This window comes from Athene noctua, chromosome 15 (assembly GCF_965140245.1).
Source record: "Athene noctua chromosome 15, bAthNoc1.hap1.1, whole genome shotgun sequence".
In the NCBI taxonomy this organism is placed as follows: domain Eukaryota; kingdom Metazoa; phylum Chordata; class Aves; order Strigiformes; family Strigidae; genus Athene; species Athene noctua.
The window spans coordinates 3,790,510-3,804,412 of NC_134051.1; positions in this window are offsets into that span (position 1 = coordinate 3,790,510).

The following is a 13,903-nucleotide window of genomic DNA, read 5'->3' on the forward strand; positions in this document are numbered from 1 at the left end:
TCGGTCCTGAGCCCATCTTGTCCCTCGGCCATGCGTGCACTGAGCTATGTCCAGCCTCAGCAGGAGCCGTGGGGTCGCACACAGCCTGTCGGGACTCCCTGGGTGGCACAGCTCTGCTGCTGCTGGCGTGTCGTCTGGTCCGAGCTGTCCATCTCCCCGGGGTTTGAACAGGATAAAAGGAGGAACAGGCTCTTCCTTGGAGACTGGCTCGACCATCAGCCCAGCGTGGTAAAGTGCACGGCAGGGAAAGTCACGTTTGGCACCACAAAAGGGCTTTGTACAGCTTCAGGTACAGGGTATCAGGGGCCTTCCCAGGAAGCCGCATGCCCCTTTGCACCCTGCGATGTGCTGTGCTCTGTCTCGGGTGACCCAACGCCACTGGGGACTCCACATTTTGAGGTTGTCTTGAAGCCAGGGACAGAGCTTATCCTGATTTAGTGCTTTTCTGTTGCCCTTTGGGGTGTCAGACGTGTTTTAGCCCTTCTGCTCGGCTGTGGCTAGGAGCAAGACCTGCACGTGGGGCCGGGGCCGTGGGGCAGGCTGGGCAGCGCTGGCCTGGGGGCTGTGGGGTCACAGCGTATAGGGCCATAGGTGCAGAGTGTAGGGCCTTGGGCTGCAGGATCATCCGGTGCCAGGCGTGGGGTCACGCTCCGTGGGGCACACGGGGCAGCGGGTGGGGCAGGGCAGCCTGAGGCTGTGCTCTGGGGGGCATGTGGGGCGCACGGGCAGCCTCTGCTCTGGGTGGGGGGGAACACGGGTGACACTGGCCCTCACACCACCGTGTCCCTGATGTGAGGACCTGCCCAAGCCAGGGGGTCACAGAGGAGCTGTGCATGTGCCTGTCCATGAAACACCCATCCCCTGCACTGTCCCCCTGTGCTCCTCCACTCCTGCCATTCCCAGCAGGATTCAGCCCGCAGAAGGAGTTTGCTGCACTCTTCTGGCTTTAGAAACATTTTGAATCAGAGGATTCCTCTTTTTTCATAGATGGGAGTCACGCACCCAAAGGGTTAATTGCAATGAAACCCCATTTGGTTTTGGCAGCCCCCCCCGGCCAGGAGCGTGCTGGCAGCCCTGCACCCGGGTATTTATAGCACGCTGAACTTTGAGCATGTCCAGCGAGCGGGCAAAGCCCCAGCTGGTGGCGTGGGGACAGTCCCGGCAGAGCTGGAGGCTCTTGGGGGTCCCGGCCCCAGGGCTGCAGCAAAGCAACCGAGACCACCTGCTGCCACGTCCCGGCGCCTGCACACCCCACTCCAGAGTGGGTGCCCCATGGCCAGGCAGCAGCGGGGCACCCAGGGACTCCAGGTTGTGGGACACCCCCCCAGGTGACCGAGGGCACAGGGTTAAGCCTCCTTCAGCCATGGCATCGGAGCAGCATCCTCCCGAGCTGGTGTTCCCAGTTTCGGGAGCAGCGTGTGGTGTCAGCAGGACACAGACATCTTCCCTTCTCCATGGCAAACAACAGGCAGAAGCTCCCAGCTCCTCACCCTGCCCCGGCCAGATCCCTTCCCACCAGACAACCTGCCAGGCAGTTCACCACACCCTGAAGCAGCAACATCGCCTGAGGCTTCCTAACTCTGAAACTGGGCAGAGGAGGGGGAAGCATAGGTGGCAGGGGGTGGGAAGCCTTTGTGTGTGCAAAACGTTGGGAAAAACCCTGAAAAAAAGAGAATTTGCTTATCTTTTAACAGGTGGCACCTGTACCTACGGATTGATGGGCCCCACACTCGATGCACCTGTCCTGACTGTCTGTTTGTCCATCCTGATATGGTTTGCAACAGACGGGGAGAGGCTGGAGGAGGTGCTGGGCTCACAGACGGCCACAGCCACTCTGCAGCCGCGGGGAATCTTGTGCCACATGCTGCTGCTGCTGAGAGTTGCTGAGCTCAACCACCACTGCCCTCATCTTCAGCCCAGGTTGTGCTGCTGCTGGCCCATCCCAGACGTGCAGCCCTGTGTGCAGCCCTCACGCTCTCTCAGCATCCCGGGCTACGTGGACATCAGTGGCCTGGGCAGGAGGCTGGTCTCGTCAAGAGCAAGGGGAAGGAGGTGAAGGAAGAAGGTGAAGTGTCTCCAGGAGATGCCGTCTGGTGCACACGTGGACAGGTGCTTCCAAAAGGGCCTTGATCTGAGACGGGATCAGATCTGGGAAGGTCAGATCAAGCAATGTCTTCTTGCCATCAACGGAGACAGCGTGTGGGCTGGGAGCCAGCTACAGGCACGAACCAGCTGAGGAGGAGCATTATGACTCTGAAAGAGCGTTTCCTCGAGGGCAGGGCTGCTGAAAGCGAGCAGCATCATTCCTGAGGGCGGGCCGAGCCGCTGCCCGCTGTGGGGGACACGCACCCACCCTGCGGGGAGCAGGTCTCTGCCTGCCAGCACTGCACACGGGGCTCTCTGGAGGGCCCCGGCCCTGCTGAGCAGAGTTCCTCCAGTCCCAGCAGCATTGCCAAGGCGGGGAGTTGGTTGAGGCATCATTTTTAGGAAGGATTGAGGCCGAAGCAGAGAGGAAAGCAGAAACCTCTGGTCTGGCCTGTCGCCGTCCATGGTGGGCTTGTGCTTTGGCTGCTCCATGCTGTTGAGATCCCCTCGGCCCAAAACAGGTATCTTTCTCTGTGTAGAAGCACTAGAAGTGGAAATGGGTGACAAGGATGATCAAAGAAACAGAGTGGCTTCCACCCAAGAAACGACTGAACAGGCTGGGGTGCTTCATCCAGGGCAGGAGATGACAAGGTAAAGAAGGCAGAAGGCAGGAGAAGCCAAGTTTCCCCCAGGTCAGGCAAACCTGGGTGGATCTTCATGAGGACGATGGGAGATGCATCACTGACACAGAGATTATCTCCAACCCCTTCTTCTGGGGCCGAGCGTAGGACTTGCAGACCTGGTTACTGGAAAACTACCAAGACCATATAGTATTTTTTTTTTCCCTCTTAAAAGCAACTGCACTGTTTTGGCTGAAACTTGCTTTTTTTTTCTTGTGAGTTTTCACTGCAATTCTGGCCCCAGAAGGGGGCATTTAATCTACTGTAGGTAAGGTTTGACAGCATTGTAAGCAAATGAAAATTGGGTCTTACAAAGGGCAGCGTCTGGAAATCTTCATTATGAAGGACTGGCCTCATTTGTAATTACAGTTGTATACAGTTTTGTACAGTTACACATCTTGGCCAGCTCTGAGGGCAATTGCTCAAGATTGCCTCTTTTTTCCTGAAAGCACTGGCAATTTATTTGTGGGGAAAACTTTTTTATACCCTCAGGAGAACATAATGGCATTGCTGTTGCCCTCTGAGATGTTTTTAGGTCCTACACACCCCAGGCACACCGACAGGCCTTTGCATCAGCAGGCATAGGAGCAAGCACTGCAACACCAGGGAAGGAAGGGGAGGAATGGTTTCAGCCTTACAGATTTCTGCGTAAAATAGAGGCTAAAAGCAAGTCTTCAAAATAATAGAGCAAGGATACCGTTCATTACGTAAGGTTGTTGGAGAAAAAAATAGGCTGATTTACATTTTTATAGGAAATAAAAGGAGTTTTGTGGGTGACATAGCACCTTCCACTGAGAATGTCAGCATGAGATAAGTGGGCTTCAAATAAAAGAGTAAATGTTTTCCCGCGGGGACTGAATTCATACCAGAGAGCTTAATCTGGGAGGAAAGCATTTTTAAAAGAAAATTTTTGTTCCCATAAAAAATATGTTTCATTAGCACAAGATGCATTTACTGCAAGATTGCTAATTCTTATTTTTGCCTGCACATTTTTGCTGGTTCATCTGAGTTTTGATGAAGCTTTGGGTAGCAGGAAAACTGGGCAACCACTGTTTTGTGGATGTGGTGTTTTTCAGGGCAGGAATTTCCGGGCAGGAGGAGAGTTCAGTGTGCTTTTTAGGGACGGAGGGATTTTTCAGCAGCCGTCAGAGCAGGCTGTAGTTTAGCGATACTTTAATTTCATTCACAACGAGTAGCCCGGTGGGGGTTTTATTCTGGTTTCAGGTTGGTGGCCCTTTGAGATTTGCTATGCCATGCTTCAGATCCGCTGCTGTCTGGCATAACAATTCAGGTTGCTCAAAAGCGATGATTAGCATAAATGAACGAGTGGGTGAAATGTTCATTATATTGCCTACTGTCATGTTTGTGTACCAGATTTTGTTACCATCTGTCATTTCTGTTTTCTTGTTGTTGCCAAAAGTTGTCATTCTGAATGGAGGGTGGAGACATATTTTCAAAAGCTAACACAAGATAATTTTAGGTACTTTAGGGCTCATATGTTCTGTGCTGGGTGTCAGCAGCCCTCATGTACATCAGCCTCGCGAGTCTTTGATAAATTCTGGGCAGTGATTTAGTTAAAGGAGTTTTTAAAGTCATTGGTTGCAGTCACACAAATGCAGGAGATGCTCTGCTCTCGTCATTAGAAAAGTAGCCGGTCCTTGCAATTGCAAAGAAAAGCTCGAAAATAAAATATATGTTTTCCCTAATGTTTAAAAAAAAAAACCAACCAGAGAATATGAAGAAGGGGGTATATAGTGACATTGAACTGTTAAAAACCAAGCTTCTGCCTCGAGATCTGACCAAGGAAAACGACAACTCCTCCATAACAGACTGCAACATCCCCAGATTATTTCCAGAGATGTAAATGTCCCGGGGACGAGAAGCTGGACAAATTCAACCTTGAAATAAGCTGCAGCTCTCTCGCAGCGACAGTAACTGCATACTGCGACAATTTGCAAGGGGAGCGGTGCACTCACCAGGGCTTGCAGCCTTTAAAGCAAAATTAGCTCATTTTCAACCGCACGTTTTTAATTCCGTTTCTGGGAGGAACAGCTCAGCCTGCAAGTGGGGAGCTGGGTAGGTGAAGCCACGAGGGTTTCTTGCCTTGCCCCAGTGCTGCAAGATCACCCCATCTGAGAGCTCTGTGCCCTGTGCCAGCAGGGGAGGGAGAGGACTCGGGGTGCCTGGATCATCCCCCTGCCTTTGGGCCGGAGCACCCAGCTCATGCTGCGAGCATTTAAACCCTCCCTGGCAGCGCTGGGGCTGCGCTGGCACCTCATCGCTTCCCACCTCAGCCCCCAGCTCTGCTCTCCTGAGGGCCGCGGGGTTTTGATCTGACCCGAGCTACAGGGCTCAGCATTCAGATGAAATGCAATGACCTGTGGCATCCAAAAATACAGAAAAGATGATCTAATGATTTCAGTTGAAGTTCAGGAAAATACAAAGCCAGAGAGTTTTGGGGTGGGTTTTTTGATGGTTTCTGCACAGCCAGCCAATGATCCAAATTTGTAAACGAATCTATAAAGTTATCCCAGTGTCATGGTGGGAAATCACACCAGAGTGGGAGTGCAGAGGGTCACTGCTTGCTCAAGGAGAGGTGAGGAAGAAGGAGATGGGGCTGCCTTTGCTCTGAAAGAGGCAGAGATAATTCTGAGCATCTCTGCTCAAAGGCTCGGAGGAAATCAGGGTCATGTCACAACAGTAACAACTTATAGACCAAAGGAGGAGAAGGATGGGAATGAGACTTCTTTCCAGCAACTCTCCAAAAAGCCCGGGGTGTCTGGCAGGAGGGATTTGAACTCCATGTCCAGAGCCCCAGACTGCCCACCTGCTGCCGAACTGTGCCGGGAAGTTTCCTGGCTTCAGCAGGACGAGAAGCTGCCAGAGAAGCAGCCCTGGGAGATCCCTCAGAGAGGCCCAGAAATCAGTGTCTGGGCTCCACCATGGAGAAGTCTGCACCAGCTTCTGGAGCCACAAGAGGGTAAATGAAGCACCATGTTGTGAGCAAGTGAAATCCTCATCCAGGTCCCCCTCTTCACTGGATGCCTCCCAGAAGCTTTTAAGCAACCCTGTGGTGGGTTTGCACCCATAGTGGTGTTGGCCACCCAGCCTGGGCTGCCCTGGGCTGGCCTGGCCCCCTCCTTGGAACCGCAGGAGGAGGCAGGACCGAGGGCACAAAAAGAGGCTCAAGAGCCCAGTGTGCAACTGGTGTCAGTGCTGCCAACCAAAGCTCAACCCAAGCTCCACTGCGTGTCTTGGGGAGTCAGTCCGGGCTAGTCACCTCCATAGCTGGAAGTCTCATGTCACTCTTCTTCCAGCTGCTTCACTCTGTCCACATGTGGTCTGGGCTCACAGGACTGCACTTGCTCCAACAACTGGAATTGTGCTGGCTCTGCTACATTTTGGGGTGTTTTGAGTTACAAACTCTTCCTGAAAGAGTCCTCATCCATGTAAAATCCTGTATTTTACCAAGTCTTCAACTGCTTTTGTAATATGGGTTTGAGATCTGAGCTCTGTCCTGGTTTAGCACTTCAATAATGTAAATTGGCTTTCCTAGCTTGAATTCTCCCCAATTTGCTCTCTTCCAGAGGGTAATTTTCCAAAGCTCGCAAGCAAATTCCACCCAAGCACTTTGAGATACTGTGAGCATCACTGAAAGCCATTGTAAAAAAGTTGGGTCTGGTTTTAGTTCACAAGTGTATTTCAGAGCTCTCAAATTCAAACAGACTGGTAAATTGCCCTAAATGTGCACCAAGGGCCTTCTTGTGTAGAAGAACCTGGAAGGCAGCTGAGAAGCCTTCAGAGAAGCAGGGAAAAGTGGGCTTGGGCTGCAGGGAGTGGAGCTGACCCGGCAGAGGGGCCAGACTGGTTGCTTACAGTCTGATTTAATAGATATGACCATAAACCAGATGTGCTGGAGTTGGGGAACAGATCCAAAGCATGGTAGTTTGCCAAGAACCACTCCAGGGTGATGAGGATGGGACCTCTGGGCTGGGCAATTCAGAGCTGATCTGGCTCCACTCCCCTGCTAAGCACAAGGCTGAGATAAGCTTTAATGGCTGATGTGAGGTAGGAAGAAAAGCAGGAAAAAAGGGAGTTTCTCTTCCTAACACCTAATCTGCTGTTGGCTTAAGAAAAGAGAAAAACAAGCCACCTAGGATGATCTAAGACCAAAGCACAGAGTGTGTGTGCATGGCTGTGCACATCAACAGCAAACCGGTTGAATTTAGCGTTGTAGGAAGTAAGCAGAGTGTAAAAGGTGGACAGGTTGCTTCGAAAAGTTAATCCTGCTGTAATTAGAGAGAGTGTTGTATCAGCAAAATCGTAGAGTCACAAATCAGAGGGCGGGATGCCACCAAGACCTTACAGTGTGTCAAGTCTTGCAAGAACGGGACAGGAGTAATATGTGTAACAAAAATCATCCACCCTTATGCTTGAAGGAAGGGAGCAATAATCTGAGAGAGCTGGGGAAGGTTTCTCGCCTGGTCCAGCCAACAAGGTGTCTGGCCTTGATGAGGAACTTCAGGCGAGAAGAGTATTGTGTCCAATCAAGGACACAAAATCCAAATGAATTAAAATGCACCTGGACTAATGCGCGGTGATGTGCACGTACGTTAAAAGTGCTTCCTGACCTTTACAGGGATTGTTTTATACCCTGGAGCATAACATTTTATTACTCTTGCCTTCTACATAATTTATCATAGAAAAATATTATTTTGTCTATAAAATTATTCACCTTCGTTTTAAGCCCAGCAATAGTATTTAACTTTCTGATCCTTTTTGAAACTAATTTCCCCAGGCAAATTACATACTGTGCCAAGAGATTCCTTTGGCTTTAAATTTTCCTGCCATTAATGTCACAGAATGGGACATCGCGGCTGAGATGAGGTGATCATTTTTTTGATAACCTTGAAAGCAACAGAGTAGAGCACCTCTGCGGAGTTGCTCTCACACAGGTTTTCCAGTGAAAATGATCCCAGTTTTTTCCTATGCTGATTATCACCACCGCAACAGTCCGCTTTTCTGCCCTGCTCTGATCCCCTTAACCTGAGCTGTAAGCCATATGACAACAATTATTTCTATTTTTGCCTGAGCTCATTATTTAGGCACTGTGAAAATGCACAGCAAAAGGCGATTTCTGCTGAAAAAGGTTGTACAAGCTGAAGCCCTCGTGCTGTGTTTGGGAGAAACTCTGGAGTGAAGCGACAGAGAGGTTTGGGTTTGGCTCTACCATACTCTACGCTGAGCACCCTGGAGATGCCAGGTGCGATTCAGGCAGCCGACTCCAGTCAATAGAAGGGAAATGAGATGCATCCAAGTGGGAAGCACGAGAGCCAGACCTTACCCAAGGAGTCCTCTGAGAGAAGCACAGGGCTGGAGAAACAGTGGAGCCTTTGAACTGGTTGTTGCCATAACAAGAAAAAATAAGGAATTTGGTTTGAATCAAACTGATGTGCAAAATTCAGTGAGGGGAAGGTTGGTGAAATGATACATTTTGGTCACTTTGTCGTTTCTTACTCCTTTTATTTTCCCAGTTTCAGAGTTAAAAGATGTCTTTAAAGCTTTGCGCGTGCAGCATGGAAATTAAATGTTTTCTTCATCAATTAATAGATCAGAAGGTTTCAGTGCTTTCCACATTCCAAAAGCTGAAACCTCAGGGGTTTTCTGAATACTCACTGAATACTTGAACATGCAAGAGTTATACACCTGCAGAAAAGTGCAATTTTCCACAAACATGTTATTTGCTAGAAAGAGGGGGGGGAAAGCCATCATCATCCAACTCTACCAGTCCCTCAGAAATGCTGAGAAGACAACCAGCATTCAGCTTCACTTCTCCTAGAAAATGCAATTCCTAACTCCAGACCAGAGTGAGGAGTCCCCTCTGCTTGACATCTGCCACTGTAACGCTCTCCTGATGTCCAGCCCTACACCACAGCCTGTCTGGTTTGGCCCCAGGTCTCCTGAACCTCAGCTCTGGAGCAGGAGGGCCCTCAAGAGACCACCACGTCCAACCCCCACCCCAAGGGTGAGCTTGGAGCTAGATCTTTCCTGGTAGCTGATGGGGACCAGACACCCACAGCATGGCTCGGTGGGGTGCTCTTCAAGCAACGTGGGGCTGGGCCACAACAGGTCCCACTTGGAACCGGACAGCATTGAGCTCCGAGCTCCTGTGGGTGTTGCTCTCTTTTTGTCTAAAACAAGGAAAGAATCCCTGTGGTGGAGGAAGAGCGAAGCTGGAGGAACAAACAGGTGGTTAATGTATTCACCTCGTCGACCCAGCTCAGTGGGCTCCCTGCCCTGATGAATATTGAAGAATTTTATACAAATTGGAACTAGTTCAGCAGGACAGTTTTCCAGAGACCCAGCCCAGAAAGGCTTCCTGGTCGCCGCTGGGGGCCCTTTCCTCCATGGGAGGAGAGCGCAGTCCACAGCCTTGCTCACAGTCTTGAGGGAGATGAGCACCCCTGTTCCTCTTTGGGGTGAGCTGTGGGAGATGCAGGCTGGGGTGCTCACCAAGAAGGGTGATTGTGGGGGGACCCCCAGGCCAGTGGGATAGATTGATGGCCACCTGCAAAGCTGCTGGGCCTTGAGTGCGCAGAGGTTTCATGTGCCATAAGCTAGAGGGGTTTGCACGTGTCCAGCCACAGAACCGCAGTCACCAGGCATTTCCATTGCTGAAGTGCCTCCAAATGCAAAATGCAGGTGCCTCGGGGGAAAGGAGAGGGCTGAGCCGAGCCTGCAGACTGAGTGGTGATCAGGTGCTTGAGAGCAGTAGGGCAGGAAAGTCCTGTGGAGGAGCTGACCGTTTCCTTCCAAAGAGCTCAGCTTTGGGAGGGCGGGCAGGGTCTGCAGAGGCACAGTGCTGCTGTGCCTTCGCCTTTGGAGCTGGTCTCTGCCCGGGCGGGCCTGTGGGATGCATGGTGGCACATGGCAGTGCCTGAGCAAGGGCAGGGCAGCCACCTCTGAGGCTTCACCCTTCTCTGAGAGCTTGCATAGATGAGGGACCTGTCAGCCACCTAAAACCAAAACCTTTCACAGAGCTGGCTTTTAACCCAGGCAATGGAGAGAGGCTGACACTACAGAAAAGCTTGGGGTTGCTCTCTGGGTGACTCTGGGAGTTCAATGGAATTTCTGATAAGAAATAAAGTTTTTTAACCAGCGTGAGGAGTTGAACCCAAAGCAAGAAGCTGACAGGTTGGTGGGCAAGCCAGGATTAACCCCTGACAATGTAAGGAGAATTTTCCAGGAATGAAGCTCCTAGAGATAACCAAAGGTCTTGCACTAAAGCTGTGTTTGACACCGGTTTAGAGTTCCTCTAAAGAAGAGGACTGAGGTGGTGGGACAGCAAGGCTTAATGGAGCAGGAGCAACAGCAGAGCCGTACTGTGGTGGCTACCTCCACCAGCCAGAACAATGGCAGGGCAGGGGAAAAATGCAGTCAGTGTCCCCCTGGCCTGGCTTTGCAAAGGCTCAGCAGAATTTTGCAGACGAGTGACTAACAGGATGATGGTGAGACTACAAGCTCAGGCAGAGTTTTCATGGGAACATCAGATTTTGCTGCAGCGAAAAATAAGGATGGGCATTTCCAAATGTCATCTTAGATGCTTATGTGGAAGTCACTGCACTGTAGTGAGCACTGCTACCAATTAAAAAAAAAAGCAAGCTATATGCAGAGAGAGAAAAACAGCTGAACTATGAGATTTATAGTAACAAATTTACTTCCACAAAAGAAATGTGCAGCCATTCCAAGTAGGTTAATAAATGCTTGGCTCGCATTTGATTGAAAGGAGCCATGCTTAGTGTGGTAAAATGTTCTAAGCCCTTGATCTCATCTCTGTGATGCCCTCATGGAAAGAGCAGAGGACAGAAGTGGGTAAGGAGGAATCTGAAGACACCTTTCAAGGTGGAAAGCACCCAATCCCCCACCTTGGGGCAGAGGTGCAAAGATGTTGAGATGTCACTGCTCTGAGCTGCGTGGAGCAAACAGAAAAAAGAACGAACAGAGGCACCAGCTCCGGCGGGAAGGACAAGGGCTTTCTCTGAGATTCAGGTTCAGGCAAGAGGTGGATTTTGTAGTGAACTTAGCAGATGGGAGCACGAGCGGTGCTCACCGCTAGAGCTCACGGCTCAGCATGTTAACTTGGACTACTATTCATTTGGGATTAAGCTAATGCCAGGCCGTGACCTGCATCACCTGAAGATCTTGCAGATGCTCCTTCCTACTGACTGTGCAATGGGAAAGGCCAAGTCTTTGACAGAGGGACAAGGCAGAGAGCAGGGAGGTGGAAAATGCTGAAATCTTCCCATCTCCCCATCTCCAATGGCCAGAGTGTACTTATGGGCACCCTGCGTTTCCATGTGCTCAGGGAAGGGATCTTTCACTGTAATCTGCAGGGGGAAAAAAAAATTTCATGTCTTCATTTTGGCCTGTGTTGTCAGAAACCACCCATAAACCACTAATTGCAATTGCTAAAAGGGAGCTGCAGACGTGAAACTTGCCCAGATTACCCAGATCACTATTTTATGGATAGAAATATGATTTTCAAACTGACTGTGAGGCTGGGTGAGAGCTGGTGCCAGATGGACAAAAGTGTAGTGTAGCAGAGCCCAAAACCAGACATTTTTCATAGCAGTTTGACTCTTAAAAAGTAAAGCAAACGGACTGTTGTCTCTCAGACAAAGTGCAAACTGTGGTTTCTAGAGCAACAACCCAGAGTAAGAGTGTAAAGACAGATTTATACAGATTTTTTCGTAATGGTTTGTCAGTCATGGCAAAATTACAGGCCAGCTCCAGCAAAAGGGCTTCACATTTGGGACATAAGAAAAAAGGAGCACTCAGAGCGATAGATTGGATTATGTTGCTGACAGAAGACTACATGGTTTTCCTGAACTGTTATTCTCATTTCTGTGAGATAGCCTTACTTTCTAAGCACATGATTCCCCTACATCAGAGTTACGGTAGTAGAAAGGATGATCTCAACAGACGACGGGCAGGATTTGAGCAGTTCACAGTAATGTCCATGTTTGCTTCCAGTCTCCACTCTATTCAGCAAGTAGGTGGGAAATGGCTTTAAAATAATGAATATGTACTGAAAAGGAGAATCAGGTCTGACCGGTGCTTAACAGCATTAAATGACAGGATGGCGCCTACAAAACATGGCTAGCTACCTGCAGATACTTTGTTTTGTGGAAAATGAAGCAAGGAGACCACTTGGGATGTCACTTTGGCTGCAGAGGCCAAGGAGCTGAGGGTTTGCAGAAGTGCATCGACATACAGCTAAACACAAAAGAGCACTATGATTGCGGTCCCAGGGGTTGCCACCACTTCCTGAACACAACAAGAATTCACACGTACAATGAAAATCAGAAGCCAGAAACAACAGTTATTTCACATAAAGTTGCTCCACAGTCCCATGAGGGCAGGGTGTGTGTAACCAGACAGACATGCTTGGAGAAAGAATAGGCAGCACCTTCTGCAGCTGCCAGGAGGAGAGGAGGTAACGGGCACTGGGCTCGTCGTTTTGCCTGGGACAGCTTCATTTGGCAGCACACAGGGATGGTAAAGCAACCAGATGCTGGGACATAACGTTACCAGGAAAAACAGGCTCTTATTCCCCACGAGAACTGCTGTGATGATGCCACGGTGACTACAAGCTACAGGGCAGAGCTCCTCAGAGGTTATTCAAACATTGTTAATTGTTTGGCTGTAAGGTTTTGAGGTCACAAGCTATAGAAATGATACTTCCATGTTTTGGCCGGGGAAGGAAGGTAGGATCTCAGGAACTGTATCTTTAAGCAGCTTAGTTCTGGAGACAGGAAGTCTGGCAATGGGCTGCAGCAGTGCAGATTTTATTATGCAATTTCTCTTGGAACTAGTCCCTGAATAAAGGAGTTATCCATTAAGCACCTGCCTCATCGTGCCTCCTGAGCACCGCAGATGAAGTCCTCCAGAATCCATGCAAGGGCTCAACCATCAGTTGGGGGAGCAGGGAACCATGCACTGAGGTCCAGCGTGGAAATCCTGGGGGCAAGTTTGCAGTAGTAGGGCTCATTTGCTTGCTATATAGTGTCTTTCAAAGAGTTTCCTTTCTTCTCACAAAATCCCCCTACTCCGTTTGAGCTCTTTCTGTGTTTGGCATTATGAGTGGGTGAGGCCATCTGACTCTTGCGATGCAGATACCAAAGGGCTAAGCTACACCAAGCACTGCAGTACTACTAAGCCTTTTGGGTATTTAATCATAGCCCTGTTCCCAGGGGCAGTGGATGAGGGTCAAGGTCTTCCCCTCCCTCCTGCCGTTAAGCTGATGCTGTTCTAATCCCATGGCAGGGGGCAACTGGGGCCATCCTAAGGGGACATCGTGCCACGGAGAAGCTGCAGGACACAGCAGCAAGAGGCTGCTCCTCCCCTACTGCCTGGGGTACAGGATTCCCTCCCTCCAAAGCACCTCCTTCCTCTCCCACTCTGTCCCCAAGACTCCGATTTCACTGATGTGGCAAGCCTGGCACTTGCTGTCAAGATAGAGTAGCTCTCCCAGCTAATGTGAGATGAATCGTGGCCTCCCTGAGTCCTGCCATCTGCTCTCACCATTCCCAACACGGAGCGTTGCCCCGGCAGGCTCCTGTTACGGTGTGGTGGTGTCGGGGCCTCTGGCTCGGCTGTGTGCTCAGAGCTGCAGTGCTGGAGGAACCTCAGCTTATGGCCCAGCACCAGGCAGCAGGAACATCTTCCTGGAGCTGGGCAGTAGCTGCGGGACTGCTCAGACTCTGTCCCCAGTGGTTGATCTCCACACTGACTTCAGGCCAGAGCTGCAGAGTTACTGCAGCAGCAGAGAAAGGGTTTATAAGTGGAGCAAAATGCTGGGGGCGATGTGTGTGTGTGTGTGTGTCTCCTGGCATCAGCTTCTCCCGCAAATCCCTCCTTCCCGAGACCACAATGGGCAAGGCAAGCACAAAAGGTTATCCAAGCTGCAGTTCAAATGCACTGACCAAACTTGTTAAAAAGTTGAAGCAGCAGATAGCAAAGAGCACTGCTGTCCTCAGGTGTGCCTGACAGACAGCTGACCTAACCTCCACTCCCCACCTCCAACTGCAAAACATTTCCCTCAACCTAAACTGCGGCAAATGCCTTCTACTACAGCA